Source organism: Oncorhynchus keta, chromosome 2 (assembly GCF_023373465.1).
Source record: "Oncorhynchus keta strain PuntledgeMale-10-30-2019 chromosome 2, Oket_V2, whole genome shotgun sequence".
Classification (NCBI taxonomy): Eukaryota; Metazoa; Chordata; class Actinopteri; order Salmoniformes; family Salmonidae; genus Oncorhynchus; species Oncorhynchus keta.
Genome location: NC_068422.1, coordinates 7,023,995 through 7,041,762, shown reverse-complemented (window position 1 = coordinate 7,041,762; position 17,768 = coordinate 7,023,995). Strand labels below are relative to the sequence as shown.

Below are 17,768 nucleotides of genomic sequence, written 5' to 3'. Positions count from 1 at the left end.
CTATTAAAGTTGTTGACTGAGAAAACACTTTTCCATGTTTGTTGTTCTGTTTGACCTGCTGATCCCAAATAAGTTATAGCCATTAGTGTGTCCAACACTCGTTACGCCATTAACCCATTCATCACTGTAGTCGCAACATTGACAGAGGATTAACTGTGTGGTGGGGTGGTGGTTATTTAACGAGGCAAGTCAGTTAAGAACAAATTATTATTTACAATGACGACCTACCCTGGCCAAACCCCGACGACGCTGGGCCAATAGTGCGTCGCCCTAAACACGGTCGGATGTGATACAGCCTGGATTCGAACCAGGTACTGTAGTGATGCCTCTTGCACTGACATGCAGTGCCTTAGACCGCTGCGCCAACCTAGGCCTCCACACTCCTCCTGAGTGACCACATGTTTTCTCCCAAAACAGACCATGGTACACTGTCAATACCATGCAGCTGTGGTGTGATATTGTTTTTTCCTAGAGTTTAAACCAGTTTCTCTACTGATGTGGATCTACAGCACCATGCTAACATGCTAACATGTTACAGCACCAAGCTACCATTCCACAGCACCATTCTATAGCACCATCCTACAGCGCCATTCTAAAGCAGCATTCTACAGCACCATACTATAGCACAATACTACCATGTTACAGCACCATGCTACAGCACCATTCTACAGCACCATTCTACAGCACCATGCTACAACACAGTTCTACAGCACCATTTGACCATGCTACAGCAACATGCTACAGCCCCATGGTACCATGTTACAGCACCATGTTAAAACACCATGCTACCATGCTATAGCACCATTCTACAGCACCATGCTACAACACAGTTCTACAGCACCATTTGTCCATGCTACAGCAACATGCTACAGCCCCATGCTACCATGTTACAGCACCATGTTAAAACACCATTCTACCATGCTACATTACCATTCTACAGCACCATGCTACAGCACATACTACCATGTTACAGCACCATGCTACCATGCTACCATTCTACAGCACCATGCTCCCATGATACAGCACCATGCTGCCATTCTACAGCACCATTCTACAGCACCATGCTACCATCCTACCATGCTACAGCACCATTCTACTATTCTACAGCAACATGCTACAGCACCATTCTACAGCACCATGCTACAGAATCATACTACAGCACCATGCTACACAGCCATTCTACAGCACCACACTACAGCACCATGCTACAGCACAATGCCACCATTCTACAGCACCATGCTACAGCACCATAGCACCATGCTACATCACCATTCTACAGGACCATTCTACCGCACCATGCCACCATGGTACAGTGCCATTCTACAGCACCATGCTACAGCACCATAGCACCATTCTACAGGACCATTCTACAGGACCAATCTACAGCACCATACCACAGCACCATGCCACCATACTACAGCACCATTCCACACCATGCTGCAGTGCCATGTTACAGCACCATGCTACAGCATCATTCTACAGCACAATTCTACAGTACCATGCTACCATGCCACAGCAACATGCTACAGCAACATGCTACAGCAACATTCTACAGCACCATTGTAGATGGAAAGAAAACGAAAGACAGATCAAAATAATGAGCAACGTAAGTGGTGGAAGCAGGAAGAAGGGGCAGCCAATCAAAAAACAGGATTATGCTTACTGTTTATGCCTACTATTATACCTAATCTCTCAAGAGATTGGGTAATAGGCAAGGAACAAACCATCCAATCAGATTCATTTTAAACAAAGATAGCTAATCACCCAATGAAATGTGGGTCCCCAAACCATTTTTATTCACATACTTTTATAGGATGGAAAAATTCATGATATGGATTCTGGCCCATTGTTGAGTCCAAAAAGAATATGAGTCCCACTGAAGTATTAATACACAGAGAGTGTCTCCAGTAATGATAATGGCATGTGTCATGTGCATAAAAGTAGTAAGAACAATAGCTCAATCATTTCTACTGGCACAGGGAGATATGATTTTGGTCTGTTATGTTCCAATGAGTGTTCTATGAGCGGTCTCTCTGGTCTCCCATTGGTCAGAGCCAGGTTCTACCTCCAGGAGAGAGGCTAGGCAGCAACACGGGGTAGAACATTTTGCTAACACTCAACACAGTCATCAACACTTCTCTCCATTCGCTCATTCTCATCAACTGAAGCGGAACAATGGCATATTATGATGACTGAGGGAAAGTTTTTGTATTCATTTTAGATTTGTTTTTATTTTCAATGGAATACAAATGAATTAGGATAGGGATGTAAAATGAACTGAGGAGGAAGGGCATCGACCATAGAAATGAATTAGGATAGGGATGTAAAATGAACTGAAGAGGAAGGGCATCGACCATAGAAATGAATTAGGATAGGGATGTAAAATGAACTGAAGAGGAAGGGCATGGACCATAGAAATGAATTAGGATAGGGATGTAAAATGAACTGAAGAGGAAGGGCATCGACCATAGAAATTGATCAGAATAGGGATGTAAATGAGCTGGAGAAGCATCCACACTGGCCCCCTCCACATCATCATGACGTGTTGGCATCCCTACTGGCCCCCTCCACATCATCATGACATGTTGGCATCCACACTGGCCCCCTACACATCATCATGATGTGTTGGCATCCACACTGGCCCCCTCTACATCATCATGCCGTGTTGGCATCTACACTGGCCCCCTCCACATCATCATGCCGTGTTGGCATCTACACTGGCCCCCTCCACATCATCATGACGTGTTGGCATCCACACTGGCCCCCTCCACATCATCATGATGTGTTGGCATCCACACTGGCCCCCTCCACATCATCATGACGTGTTGGCATCCACACTGGCCCCCTCCACATCATCATGATGTGTTGGCATCCACACTGGCCCCCTCCACATCATCATGACGTGTTGGCATCCACACTGGCCCCCTCCACATCATCATGATGTGTTGGCATCCACACTGGCCCCCTCCACATCATCATGATGTGTTGGCATCCACACTGGCCCCCTCCACATCATCATGCCGTGTTGGCATCTACACTGGCCCCCTCTACATCATCATGACGTGTTGGCATCGACACTGGCCCCCTCCACATCATCATGACGTGTTGGCATCTACACTGGCCCCCTCTACATCATCATGCCGTGTTGGCATCTACACTGGCCCCCTCCACATCATCATGACGTGTTGGCATCCACACTGGCCCCCTCCACATCATCATGACGTGTTGGCATCCACACTGGCCCCCTCCACATCATCATGCCGTGTTGGCATCTACACTGGCCCCCTCCACATCATCATGACGTGTTGGCATCTACACTGGCCCCCTCTACATCATCATGACGTGTTGGCATCTACACTGGCCCCCTCCACATCATCATGCCGTGTTGGCATCTACACTGGCCCCCTCTACATCATCATGACGTGTTGGCATCTACACTGGCCCCCTCCACATCATCATGACGTGTTGGCATCCACACTGGCCCCCTCCACATCATCATGACGTGTTGGCATCCACACTGGCCCCCTCCACATCATCATGACGTGTTGGCATCTACACTGGCTCCCTCTACATCATCATGACGTGTTGGCATCTACACTGGCCCCCTCCACATCAACATGACATGTTGGCATCAACACTGGCCCCCTCTACATCATCATGACGTGTTGGCATCTACACTGGCTCCTCCACATCAACATGATGTGTTGGCATCTACACTGGCCCCCTCTACATCATCATGCTGTGTTGGCATCTACACTGGCCCCCTCTACATCATCATGCTGTGTTGGCATCTACACTGGCCCCCTCCACATCATCATGATGTGTTGGCATCTATACTGGCTCCCTTCACATCATCATGATGTGTTGGCATCAACACTGGCCCCCTCTACATCATCATGACGTGTTGGCATCAACACTGGCCCCCTCTACATCATCATGATGTGTTGGCATCTATACTGGCTCCCTCCACATCATCATGACGTGTTGGCATCTATACTGGCCCCCTCTACATCATCATGACGTGTTGGCATCTATACTGGCCCCCTCTACATCATCATGATGTGTTGGCATCTATACTGGCTCCCTCTACATCATCATGACGTGTTGGCATCTATACTGGCTCCCTCCACATCATCATGACGTGTTGGCATCCACACTGGCCCCCTCTACATCATCATGATGTGTTGGCATCTATACTGGCTCCCTCTACATCATCATGACGTGTTGGCATCTATACTGGCTCCCTCCACATCATCATGACGTGTTGGCATCTATACTGGCTCCCTCTACATCATCATGACGTGTTGGCATCCACACTGGCCCCTCTACATCTTCATGATGTGTTGGCATCTATACTGGCTCCCTCTACATCATCATGACGTGTTGGCATCTATACTGGCTCCCTCTACATCATCATGACGTGTTGGCATCTATACTGGCTCCCTCTACATCATCATGACGTGTTGGCATCTATACTGGCTCCCTCTACATCAACATGATGTGTTGGCATCTATACTGGCTCCTCTACATCATCATGATGTGTTGGCATCTATACTGGCCCCCTCTACATCATCATGATGTGTTGGCATCTATACTGGCTCCCTCTACATCATCATGACGTGTTGGCATCTATACTGGCTCCCTCCACATCAACATGATGTGTTGGCATCTATACTGGCTCCCTCTACATCATCATGACGTGTTGGCATCTATACTGGCCCCCTCTACATCATCATGACGTGTTGGCATCTACACTGGCCCCCTCCACATCAACATGATGTGTTGGCATCTACACTGGCTCCCTTCACATCAACATGATGTGTTGGCATCTACACTGGCTTCCTTCACATCAACATAATGTGTTGGCATCTACACTGGCTCCCTCCACATCAACATGATGTGTTGGCATCTACACTGGCTCCCTTCACATCAACATGATGTGTTGGCATCTACACTGGCTTCCTTCACATCAACATAATGTGTTGGCATCTACACTGGCTCCCTTCACATCAACATGATGTGTTGGCATCTACACTGGCTCCCTTCACATCAACATGACGTGTTGGCATCTCTACTGGCCCCCTCCACATCATCATTATGTGTTGGCATCTACACTGGCCCCCTCCACATCATCATTATGTGTTGGCATCTATACTGGCTCCCTTCACATCATCATTATGTGTTGGCATCAACACTGGCCCCCTCCACATCATCATTATGTGTTGGCATCTATACTGGCACCCTTCACATCATCATGACGTGTTGGCATCTATACTGGCTCCTTCACATCATCATGACGTGTTGGCATCCACACTGGCCCCCTCCACATCATCATGACGTGTTGGCATCCACACTGGCCCCTCCACATCATCATGACGTGTTGGCATCCACACTGGCCCCCTCCACATCATCATGACGTGTTGGCATCCACACTGGCCCCCTCCACATCATCATGACGTGTTGGCATCTATACTGGCCCCCTGCACATCATCATGACGTGTTGGCATCTATACTGGCCCCCTCCACATCATCATTATGTGTTGGCATCTATACTGGCCCCTCCACATCATCATGACGTGTTGGCATCTATACTGGCCCCCTCCACATCATCATTATGTGTTGGCATCTATACTGGCCCCCTCCACATCATCATTATGTGTTGGCATCTATACTGGCTCCCTTCACATCATCATGACGTGTTGGCATCAACACTGGCCCCCTCCACATCATCATGACGTGTTGGCATCTATACTGGCCCCCTCCACATCAACATGATGTGTTGGCATCTACACTGGCCCCCTTCACATCATCATGACGTGTTGGCATCTATACTGGCCCCCTCTACATCATCATGACGTGTTGGCATCTACACTGGCCCCCTCCACATCATCATGACGTGTTGGCATCTATACTGGCCCCCTCTACATCAACATGATGTGTTGGCATCTACACTGGCCCCCTTCACATCATCATGAAGTATTGGCATCTACACTGGCCCCCTCCACATCATCATTATGTGTTGGCATCTATACTGGCTCCCTCCACATCATCATGACGTATTGGCATCTATACTGGCCCCCTCTACATCATCATGACGTATTGGCATCTACACTGGCCCCCTCTACATCATCATGACGTGTTGGCATCTACACTGGCTCCCTCCACATCATCATGATGTGTTGGCATCTATACTGGCTCCCTCCACATCATCATGACGTGTTGGCATCTATACTGGCTCCCTCTACATCATCATGACGTGTTGGCATCCACACTGGCCCCCTCTACATCTTCATGATGTGTTGGCATCTATACTGGCTCCCTCTACATCATCATGACGTGTTGGCATCTATACTGGCTCCCTCTACATCATCATGACGTGTTGGCATCTATACTGGCTCCCTCTACATCATCATGACGTGTTGGCATCTATACTGGCTCCCTCTACATCATCATGACGTGTTGGCATCTATACTGGCTCCCTCTACATCATCATGATGTGTTGGCATCTATACTGGCTCCCTCCACATCATCATGATGTGTTGGCATCTACACTGGCTCCCTTCACATCAACATGATGTGTTGGCATCTACACTGGCTCCCTTCACATCAACATGACGTGTTGGCATCTACACTGGCCCCCTCCACATCATCATTATGTGTTGGCATCTACACTGGCCCCCTCTACATCATCATTATGTGTTGGCATCTATACTGGCTCCTTCACATCATCATGACGTGTTGGCATCCACACTGGCCCCTCCACATCATCATTATGTGTTGGCATCTATACTGGCTCCCTTCACATCATCATGACGTGTTGGCATCTATACTGGCCCCCTCCACATCATCATGACGTGTTGGCATCTATACTGGCCCCCTCCACATCATCATTATGTGTTGGCATCTATACTGGCCCCCTTCACATCATCATGACGTGTTGGCATCCACACTGGCCCCCTCCACATCATCATGACGTATTGGCATCTATACTGGCCCCCTCCACATCATCATGACGTGTTGGCATCCACACTGGCCCCCTCCACATCATCATGACGTGTTGGCATCCACACTGGCCCCCTTCACATCATCATGACGTATTGGCATCTATATTGGCCCCCTCCACATCATCATGACGTGTTGGCATCCACACTGGCCCCCTCCACATCATCATGACGTGTTGGCATCTATACTGGCCCCCTCCACATCATCATGACGTGTTGGCATCTACACTGGCCCCCTCCACATCATCATTATGTGTTGGCATCTATACTGGCCCCCTCCACATCATCATGACGTGTTGGCATCTATACTGGCCCCCTCCACATCATCATGACGTGTTGGCATCCACACTGGCCCCCTCCACATCATCATGACGTGTTGGCATCCACACTGGCCCCCTCCACATCATCATGACGTGTTGGCATCCACACTGGCCCCCTCCACATCATCATGACGTGTTGGCATCTATACTGGCCCCCTCCACATCATCATGACGTGTTGGCATCTACACTGGCCCCCTCCACATCATCATTATGTGTTGGCATCCACACTGGCCCCCTCCACATCAACATGACGTGTTGGCATCTACACTGGCCCCCTCCACATCATCATTATGTGTTGGCATCTATACTGGCCCCCTCCACATCATCATGACGTGTTGGCATCTATACTGGCCCCCTCCACATCATCATGACGTGTTGGCATCCACACTGGCCCCCTCCACATCATCATGACGTGTTGGCATCTATACTGGCCCCCTCCACATCAACATGATGTGTTGGCATCTACGCTGGCCCCCTTCACATCATCATGACGTGTTGGCATCTATACTGGCCCCCTCTACATCATCATGACGTGTTGGCATCTACACTGGCCCCCTCCACATCATCATGACGTGTTGGCATCTATACTGGCCCCCTCTACATCATCATGACGTGTTGGCATCTACACTGGCCCCTTCACATCATCATGAAGTATTGGCATCTACACTGGCCCCCTCCACATCATCATTATGTGTTGGCATCTATACTGGCTCCTCCACATCATCATGACGTATTGGCATCTATACTGGCTCCTCTACATCATCATGACGTGTTGGCATCCACACTGGCCCCCTCTACATCATCATGACGTGTTGGCATCTATACTGGCTCCCTCCACATCATCATGACGTATTGGCATCTATACTGGCCCCCTCTACATCATCATGACGTGTTGGCATCCACACTGGCCCCCTCTACATCATCATGACGTATTGGCATCTACACTGGCCCCCTCCACATCATCATTATGTGTTGGCATCTATACTGGCTCCCTCCACATCATCATGACGTATTGGCATCTATACTGGCCCCCTCTACATCATCATGACGTGTTGGCATCTACACTGGCTCCCTCCACATCATCATGATGTGTTGGCATCTACACTGGCTCCTTCACATCATCATGACGTGTTGGCATCTACACTGGCTCCCTTCACATCATCATGACGTGTTGGCATCTACACTGGCTCCTTCACATCATCATGACGTGTTGGCATCTATACTGGCCCCCTCTACATCAACATGATGTGTTGGCATCTATACTGGCCCCCTTCACATCATCATTATGTGTTGGCATCTATACTGGCCCCCTTCACATCATCATGACGTGTTGGCATCCACACTGGCCCCCTCCACATCATCATGACGTGTTGGCATCCACACTGGCTCCCTTCACATCATCATGACGTATTGGCATCTATACTGGCCCCCTCCACATCATCATGACGTGTTGGCATCCACACTGGCCCCCTCCACATCATCATGACGTGTTGGCATCTATACTGGCCCCCTCCACATCATCATGACGTGTTGGCATCTACACTGGCCCCCTCCACATCATCATTATGTGTTGGCATCTATACTGGCCCCCTCCACATCATCATGACGTGTTGGCATCTATACTGGCCCCCTCCACATCATCATGACGTGTTGGCATCCACACTGGCCCCCTCCACATCATCATGACGTGTTGGCATCTATACTGGCCCCCTCCACATCAACATGATGTGTTGGCATCTACGCTGGCCCCCTTCACATCATCATGACGTGTTGGCATCTATACTGGCCCCCTCTACATCATCATGACGTGTTGGCATCTACACTGGCCCCCTCCACATCATCATGACGTGTTGGCATCTATACTGGCCCCCTCTACATCAACATGATGTGTTGGCATCTACACTGGCCCCCTTCACATCATCATGAAGTATTGGCATCTATACTGGCTCCCTCTACATCATCATGACGTGTTGGCATCCACACTGGCCCCCTCTACATCATCATGACGTGTTGGCATCTATACTGGCTCCCTCCACATCATCATGACGTATTGGCATCTATACTGGCCCCCTCCACATCATCATGACGTATTGGCATCTACACTGGCCCCCTCCACATCATCATGATGTGTTGGCATCTATACTGGCTCCCTCCACATCATCATGACGTATTGGCATCTATACTGGCCCCCTCTACATCATCATGACGTGTTGGCATCTACACTGGCCCCCTCTACATCATCATGACGTGTTGGCATCTACACTGGCTCCCTCCACATCATCATGATGTGTTGGCATCTATACTGGCTCCCTCCACATCATCATGATGTGTTGGCATCTATACTGGCTCCCTCCACATCATCATGACGTGTTGGCATCTATACTGGCTCCCTCCACATCATCATGACGTGTTGGCATCCACACTGGCCCCCTCTACATCATCATGATGTGTTGGCATCTATACTGGCTCCCTCTACATCATCATGACGTGTTGGCATCTATACTGGCTCCCTCTACATCATCATGACGTGTTGGCATCTATACTGGCTCCCTCTACATCATCATGACGTGTTGGCATCTATACTGGCCCCCTCTACATCATCATGATGTGTTGGCATCTACACTGGCTCCCTTCACATCAACATGATGTGTTGGCATCTACACTGGCTCCCTTCACATCAACATGATGTGTTGGCATCTACACTGGCTCCCTTCACATCAACATGACGTGTTGGCATCTACACTGGCCCCCTCCACATCATCATTATGTGTTGGCATCTACACTGGCCCCCTCCACATCAACATGACGTGTTGGCATCTACACTGGCTCCTTCACATCAACATGATGTGTTGGCATCTACACTGGCCCCCTCCACATCATCATTATGTGTTGGCATCTATACTGGCCCCCTCCACATCATCATGACGTGTTGGCATCTACACTGGCCCCCTCCACATCATCATTATGTGTTGGCATCTACACTGGCCCCCTCCACATCATCATTATGTGTTGGCATCTACACTGGCCCCCTCCACATCATCATTATGTGTTGGCATCTATACTGGCTCCCTTCACATCATCATGACGTGTTGGCATCTATACTGGCCCCCTCCACATCATCATGACGTGTTGGCATCTATACTGGCCCCCTCCACATCATCATTATGTGTTGGCATCTATACTGGCCCCCTTCACATCATCATGACGTGTTGGCATCCACACTGGCCCCCTCCACATCATCATGACGTGTTGGCATCCACACTGGCCCCCTCCACATCATCATGACGTGTTGGCATCCACACTGGTTCCCTTCACATCATCATGACGTATTGGCATCTATACTGGCCCCCTCCACATCATCATTATGTGTTGGCATCTATACTGGTTCCCTCCACATCATCATTATGTGTTGGCATCTACACTGGCCCCCTCCACATCATCATGACGTGTTGGCATCCACACTGGCTCCCTTCACATCATCATGACGTATTGGCATCTACACTGGCCCCTCCACATCATCATTATGTGTTGGCATCTATACTGGCTCCCTTCACATCATCATTATGTGTTGGCATCTACACTGGCCCCCTCCACATCATCATTATGTGTTGGCATCTACACTGGCCCCCTCCACATCATCATTATGTGTTGGCATCTATACTGGCTCCTTCACATCATCATGACGTGTTGGCATCTATACTGGCCCCCTCCACATCATCATGACGTGTTGGCATCTATACTGGCCCCTCCACATCATCATTATGTGTTGGCATCTATACTGGCCCCCTTCACATCATCATGACGTGTTGGCATCCACACTGGCCCCCTCCACATCATCATGACGTATTGGCATCTATACTGGCCCCCTCCACATCATCATGACGTGTTGGCATCCACACTGGCCCCCTCACATCATCATGACGTGTTGGCATCACACTGGCCCCCTTCACATCATCATGACGTATTGGCATCTATATTGGCCCCCTCCACATCATCATGACGTGTTGGCATCCACACTGGCCCCCTCCACATCATCATGACGTGTTGGCATCTATACTGGCCCCCTCCACATCATCATGACGTGTTGGCATCTACACTGGCCCCCTCCACATCATCATTACGTGTTGGCATCTATACTGGCCCCCTCCACATCATCATGACGTGTTGGCATCTATACTGGCCCCCTCCACATCATCATGACGTGTTGGCATCCACACTGGCCCCCTCCACATCATCATGACGTGTTGGCATCCACACTGGCCCCCTCCACATCATCATGACGTGTTGGCATCTACGCTGGCCCCCTCCACATCATCATGACGTGTTGGCATCTATACTGGCCCCCTCTACATCATCATGACGTGTTGGCATCTACACTGGCCCCCTCCACATCATCATGACGTGTTGGCATCTATACTGGCCCCCTCTACATCAACATGATGTGTTGGCATCTACACTGGCCCCCTTCACATCATCATGAAGTATTGGCATCTACACTGGCCCCTCCACATCATCATTATGTGTTGGCATCTATACTGGCTCCCTCCACATCATCATGACGTATTGGCATCTATACTGGCTCCCTCTACATCATCATGACGTGTTGGCATCCACACTGGCCCCCTCTACATCATCATGACGTGTTGGCATCTATACTGGCTCCCTCCACATCATCATGACGTATTGGCATCTATACTGGCCCCCTCTACATCATCATGACGTGTTGGCATCCACACTGGCCCCCTCTACATCATCATGACGTATTGGCATCTACACTGGCCCCCTCCACATCATCATTATGTGTTGGCATCTATACTGGCTCCCTCCACATCATCATGACGTATTGGCATCTATACTGGCCCCCTCTACATCATCATGACGTGTTGGCATCTACACTGGCTCCCTCCACATCATCATGATGTGTTGGCATCTATACTGGCTCCCTTCACATCATCATGATGTGTTGGCATCTACACTGGCTCCCTTCACATCATCATGACGTATTGGCATCTATACTGGCTCCCTTCACATCATCATGACGTGTTGGCATCAACACTGGCTCCCTCTACATCATCATGACGTGTTGGCATCTACACTGGCCCCCTCTACATCATCATGACGTGTTGGCATCTATACTGGCTCCCTCCACATCATCATGACGTATTGGCATCTATACTGGCTCCCTCCACATCATCATGACGTATTGGCATCTATACTGGCCCCCTCTACATCATCATGACGTGTTGGCATCTACACTGGCTCCCTCCACATCATCATGATGTGTTGGCATCTATACTGGCTCCCTTCACATCATCATGATGTGTTGGCATCTACACTGGCTCCCTTCACATCATCATGACGTATTGGCATCTATACTGGCTCCTTCACATCATCATGACGTGTTGGCATCTATACTGGCTCCCTTCACATCATCATGATGTGTTGGCATCTATACTGGCCCCCTCCACATCATCATGATGTGTTGGCATCCACACTGGCCCCCTCCACATCATCATCACGTGTTGGCATCTACACTGGCCCCCTTCACATCATCATGACGTATTGGCATCTATATTGGCCCCCTCCACATCATCATGACGTGTTGGCATCACACTGGCCCCCTCCACATCATCATGACGTGTTGGCATCTATACTGGCCCCCTCCACATCATCATGACGTGTTGGCATCTACACTGGCCCCCTCCACATCATCATTATGTGTTGGCATCTATACTGGCCCCCTCCACATCATCATGACGTGTTGGCATCTATACTGGCCCCCTCCACATCATCATGACGTGTTGGCATCCACACTGGCCCCCTCCACATCATCATGACGTGTTGGCATCTATACTGGCCCCCTCCACATCAACATGATGTGTTGGCATCTACGCTGGCCCCCTTCACATCATCATGACGTGTTGGCATCTATACTGGCCCCCTCTACATCATCATGACGTGTTGGCATCTACACTGGCCCCCTCCACATCATCATGACGTGTTGGCATCTATACTGGCCCCCTCCACATCAACATGATGTGTTGGCATCTACACTGGCCCCTTCACATCATCATGAAGTATTGGCATCTACACTGGCCCCTCCACATCATCATTATGTGTTGGCATCTATACTGGCTCCCTCCACATCATCATGACGTATTGGCATCTATACTGGCCCCTCTACATCATCATGACGTGTTGGCATCCACACTGGCCCCCTCTACATCATCATGACGTATTGGCATCTACACTGGCCCCCTCCACATCATCATTATGTGTTGGCATCTACACTGGCCCCCTCCACATCATCATTATGTGTTGGCATCTACACTGGCTCCCTTCACATCATCATGACGTATTGGCATCTATACTGGCTCCCTTCACATCATCATGACGTGTTGGCATCTACACTGGCTCCCTCCACATCATCATGATGTGTTGGCATCTATACTGGCTCCCTTCACATCATCATGATGTGTTGGCATCTACACTGGCTCCCTTCACATCATCATGACGTGTTGGCATCTATACTGGCTCCCTTCACATCATCATGACGTGTTGGCATCAACACTGGCTCCCTTCACATCATCATGACGTGTTGGCATCTACACTGGCTCCCTTCACATCATCATGACGTGTTGGCATCTATACTGGCTCCCTTCACATCATCATGATGTGTTGGCATCTATACTGGCTCCCTTCACATCATCATGACGTGTTGGCATCTACACTGGCTCCCTTCACATCATCATGATGTGTTGGCATCTACACTGGCTCCCTCCACATCATCATGACGTGTTGGCATCTACACTGGCTCCCTCCACATCATCATGACGTGTTGGCATCTATACTGGCTCCCTTCACATCATCATGAAGTATTGGCATCTACACTGGCCCCCTCCACATCATCATTATGTGTTGGCATCTATACTGGCTCCCTTCACATCATCATGACGTGTTGGCATCTACACTGGCTCCCTCCACATCATCATGACGTGTTGGCATCTATACTGGCTCCCTTCACATCATCATGAAGTATTGGCATCTACACTGGCCCCCTCCACATCATCATTATGTGTTGGCATCTATACTGGCTCCCTCCACATCATCATGACGTATTGGCATCTACACTGGCTCCCTTCACATCATCATGATGTATTGGCATCTACACTGGCCCCCTCTACATCATCATGACGTGTTGGCATCTACACTGGCCCCCTCTACATCAACATGATGTGTTGGCATCTATACTGGCCCCCTCCACATCAACATGACGTGTTGGCATCTACACTGGCCCCCTCCACATCATCATGACGTGTTGGCATCTACACTGGCCCCCTCTACATCAACATGATGTGTTGGCATCTATACTGGCCCCCTCCACATCATCATGACGTGTTGGCATCTACACTGGCCCCCTCTACATCATCATGACGTGTTGGCATCTACACTGGCCCCCTCCACATCATCATGACGTGTTGGCATCTACACTGGCCCCCTCTACATCAACATGATGTGTTGGCATCTATACTGGCCCCCTCCACATCATCATGACGTGTTGGCATCTACACTGGCCCCTCTACATCATCATGACGTGTTGGCATCTACACTGGCCCCCTCTACATCATCATTATGTGTTGGCATCTATACTGGCTCCCTCCACATCATCATGATGTATTGGCATCTACACTGGCCCCCTCTACATCAACATGACGTGTTGGCATCTACACTGGCCCCCTCTACATCATCATGACGTGTTGGCATCTACACTGGCCCCCTCTACATCATCATTATGTGTTGGCATCTATACTGGCTCCCTCCACATCATCATGATGTATTGGCATCTACACTGGCCCCCTCTACATCAACATGACGTGTTGGCATCTACACTGGCCCCCTCTACATCATCATGACGTGTTGGCATCTACACTGGCCCCCTCTACATCATCATTATGTGTTGGCATCTATACTGGCTCCCTCCACATCATCATGATGTATTGGCATCTACGCTGGCCCCCTCTACATCAACATGATGTGTTGGCATCTATACTGGCCCCCTCCACATCATCATGACGTGTTGGCATCTACACTGGCCCCCTCCACATCATAATGATGTATTGGCATCTACACTGGCCCCCTCTACATCAACATGATGTGTTGGCATCTATACTGGCCCCCTCCACATCATCATGACGTGTTGGCATCTACACTGGCCCCCTCTACATCAACATGATGTGTTGGCATCTATACTGGCCCCCTCCACATCATCATGATGTGTTGGCATCTACACTGGCCCCCTCTACATCATCATGATGTATTGGCATCTACACTGGCCCCTCTACATCAACATGATGTGTTGGCATCTACACTGGCCCCTCTACATCAACATGATGTGTTGGCATCTATACTGGCTCCCTCCACATCATCATGATGTATTGGCATCTACACTGGCCCCCTCTACATCAACATGATGTGTTGGCATCTACACTGGCCCCTCTACATCAACATGATGTGTTGGCATCTACACTGGCCCCCTCTACATCATCATGACGTGTTGGCATCTATACTGGCTCCCTCCACATCATCATGATGTATTGGCATCTACACTGGCCCCCTCTACATCAACATGATGTGTTGGCATCTACACTGGCCCCCTCTACATCAACATGATGTGTTGGCATCTACACTGGCCCCCTCTACATCATCATGACGTGTTGGCATCTATACTGGCTCCCTCCACATCATCATGATGTATTGGCATCTACACTGGCCCCCTCTACATCAACATGATGTGTTGGCATCTACACTGGCCCCCTCTACATCATCATTATGTGTTGGCATCTATACTGGCTCCCTCCACATCATCATGATGTATTGGCATCTACACTGGCCCCCTCCACATCATCATGATGTGTTGGCATCTACACTGGCTCCCTTCACATCAACATGATGTGTTGGCATCTACACTGGCTCCCTTCACATCAACATGACGTGTTGGCATCTACACTGGCTCCCTCCACATCATCATGATGTGTTGGCATCTACACTGGCCCCCTCCACATCATCATGATGTGTTGGCATCTATACTGGCTCCCTCCACATCATCATGATGTATTGGCATCTACACTGGCCCCCTCCACATCATCATGATGTGTTGGCATCTACACTGGCTCCCTTCACATCAACATGATGTGTTGGCATCTACACTGGCTCCCTCCACATCATCATGATGTATTGGCATCTACACTGGCCCCCTCCACATCATCATGATGTGTTGGCATCTACACTGGCTCCCTTCACATCAACATGATGTGTTGACATCTACACTGGCTCCCTCCACATCATCATGATGTGTTGGCATCTACACTGGCCCCCTCCACATCATCATGATGTGTTGGCATCTACACTGGCTCCCTCTACATCATCATGATGTGTTGGCATCTATACTGGCTCCCTCCACATCATCATGATGTGTTGGCATCTATACTGGCTCCCTTCACATCATCATGATGTATTGGCATCTACACTGGCCCCCTCTACATCAACATGACGTGTTGGCATCTACACTGGCTCCCTTCACATCATCATGACGTGTTGGCATCTACACTGGCTCCCTCCACATCATCATGACGTGTTGGCATCTATACTGGCCCCCTCCACATCATCATGACGTGTTGGCATCTATACTGGCCCCCTCCACATCATCATGACGTGTTGGCATCTATACTGGCCCCCTCCACATCATCATGACGTGTTGGCATCTATACTGGCTCCCTCCACATCATCATGACGTGTTGGCATCTATACTGGCTCCCTCTACATCATCATGATGTGTTGGCATCTATACTGGCCCCCTCCACATCATCATGACGTGTTGGCATCTATACTGGCTCCCTCTACATCATCATGACGTGTTGGCATCTATACTGGCTCCCTCCACATCATCATGACGTGTTGGCATCTATACTGGCTCCCTCTACATCATCATGATGTGTTGGCATCTATACTGGCCCCCTCCACATCATCATGACGTGTTGGCATCTATACTGGCTCCCTCCACATCATCATGACGTGTTGGCATCTATACTGGCTCCCTCTACATCATCATGACGTGTTGGCATCTATACTGGCTCCCTCCACATCATCATGACGTGTTGGCATCTATACTGGCTCCCTCTACATCATCATGATGTGTTGGCATCTATACTGGCCCCCTCTACATTAACATGATGTGTTGGCATCTATACTGGCCCCCTCTACATCAACATGATGTGTTGGCATCTATACTGGCTCCCTCCACATCATCATGACGTGTTGGCATCTATACTGGCCCCCTCCACATCATCATGACGTGTTGGCATCTATACTGGCCCCCTCCACATCATCATGACGTGTTGGCATCTATACTGGCTCCCTCCACATCATCATGACGTGTTGGCATCTATA

General features: G+C 49.5%; 1 protein-coding gene across 2 annotated transcripts in view; it reads right to left on the bottom strand.

Moving 5' to 3' along the window:
• Window positions 1-17,768, bottom strand: part of LOC118377152 (serine/threonine-protein kinase WNK4-like) — a 126,269-nt gene that overhangs the window by 98,698 nt on the left and 9,803 nt on the right. The gene's annotated exons all lie outside the window — the stretch shown is intronic.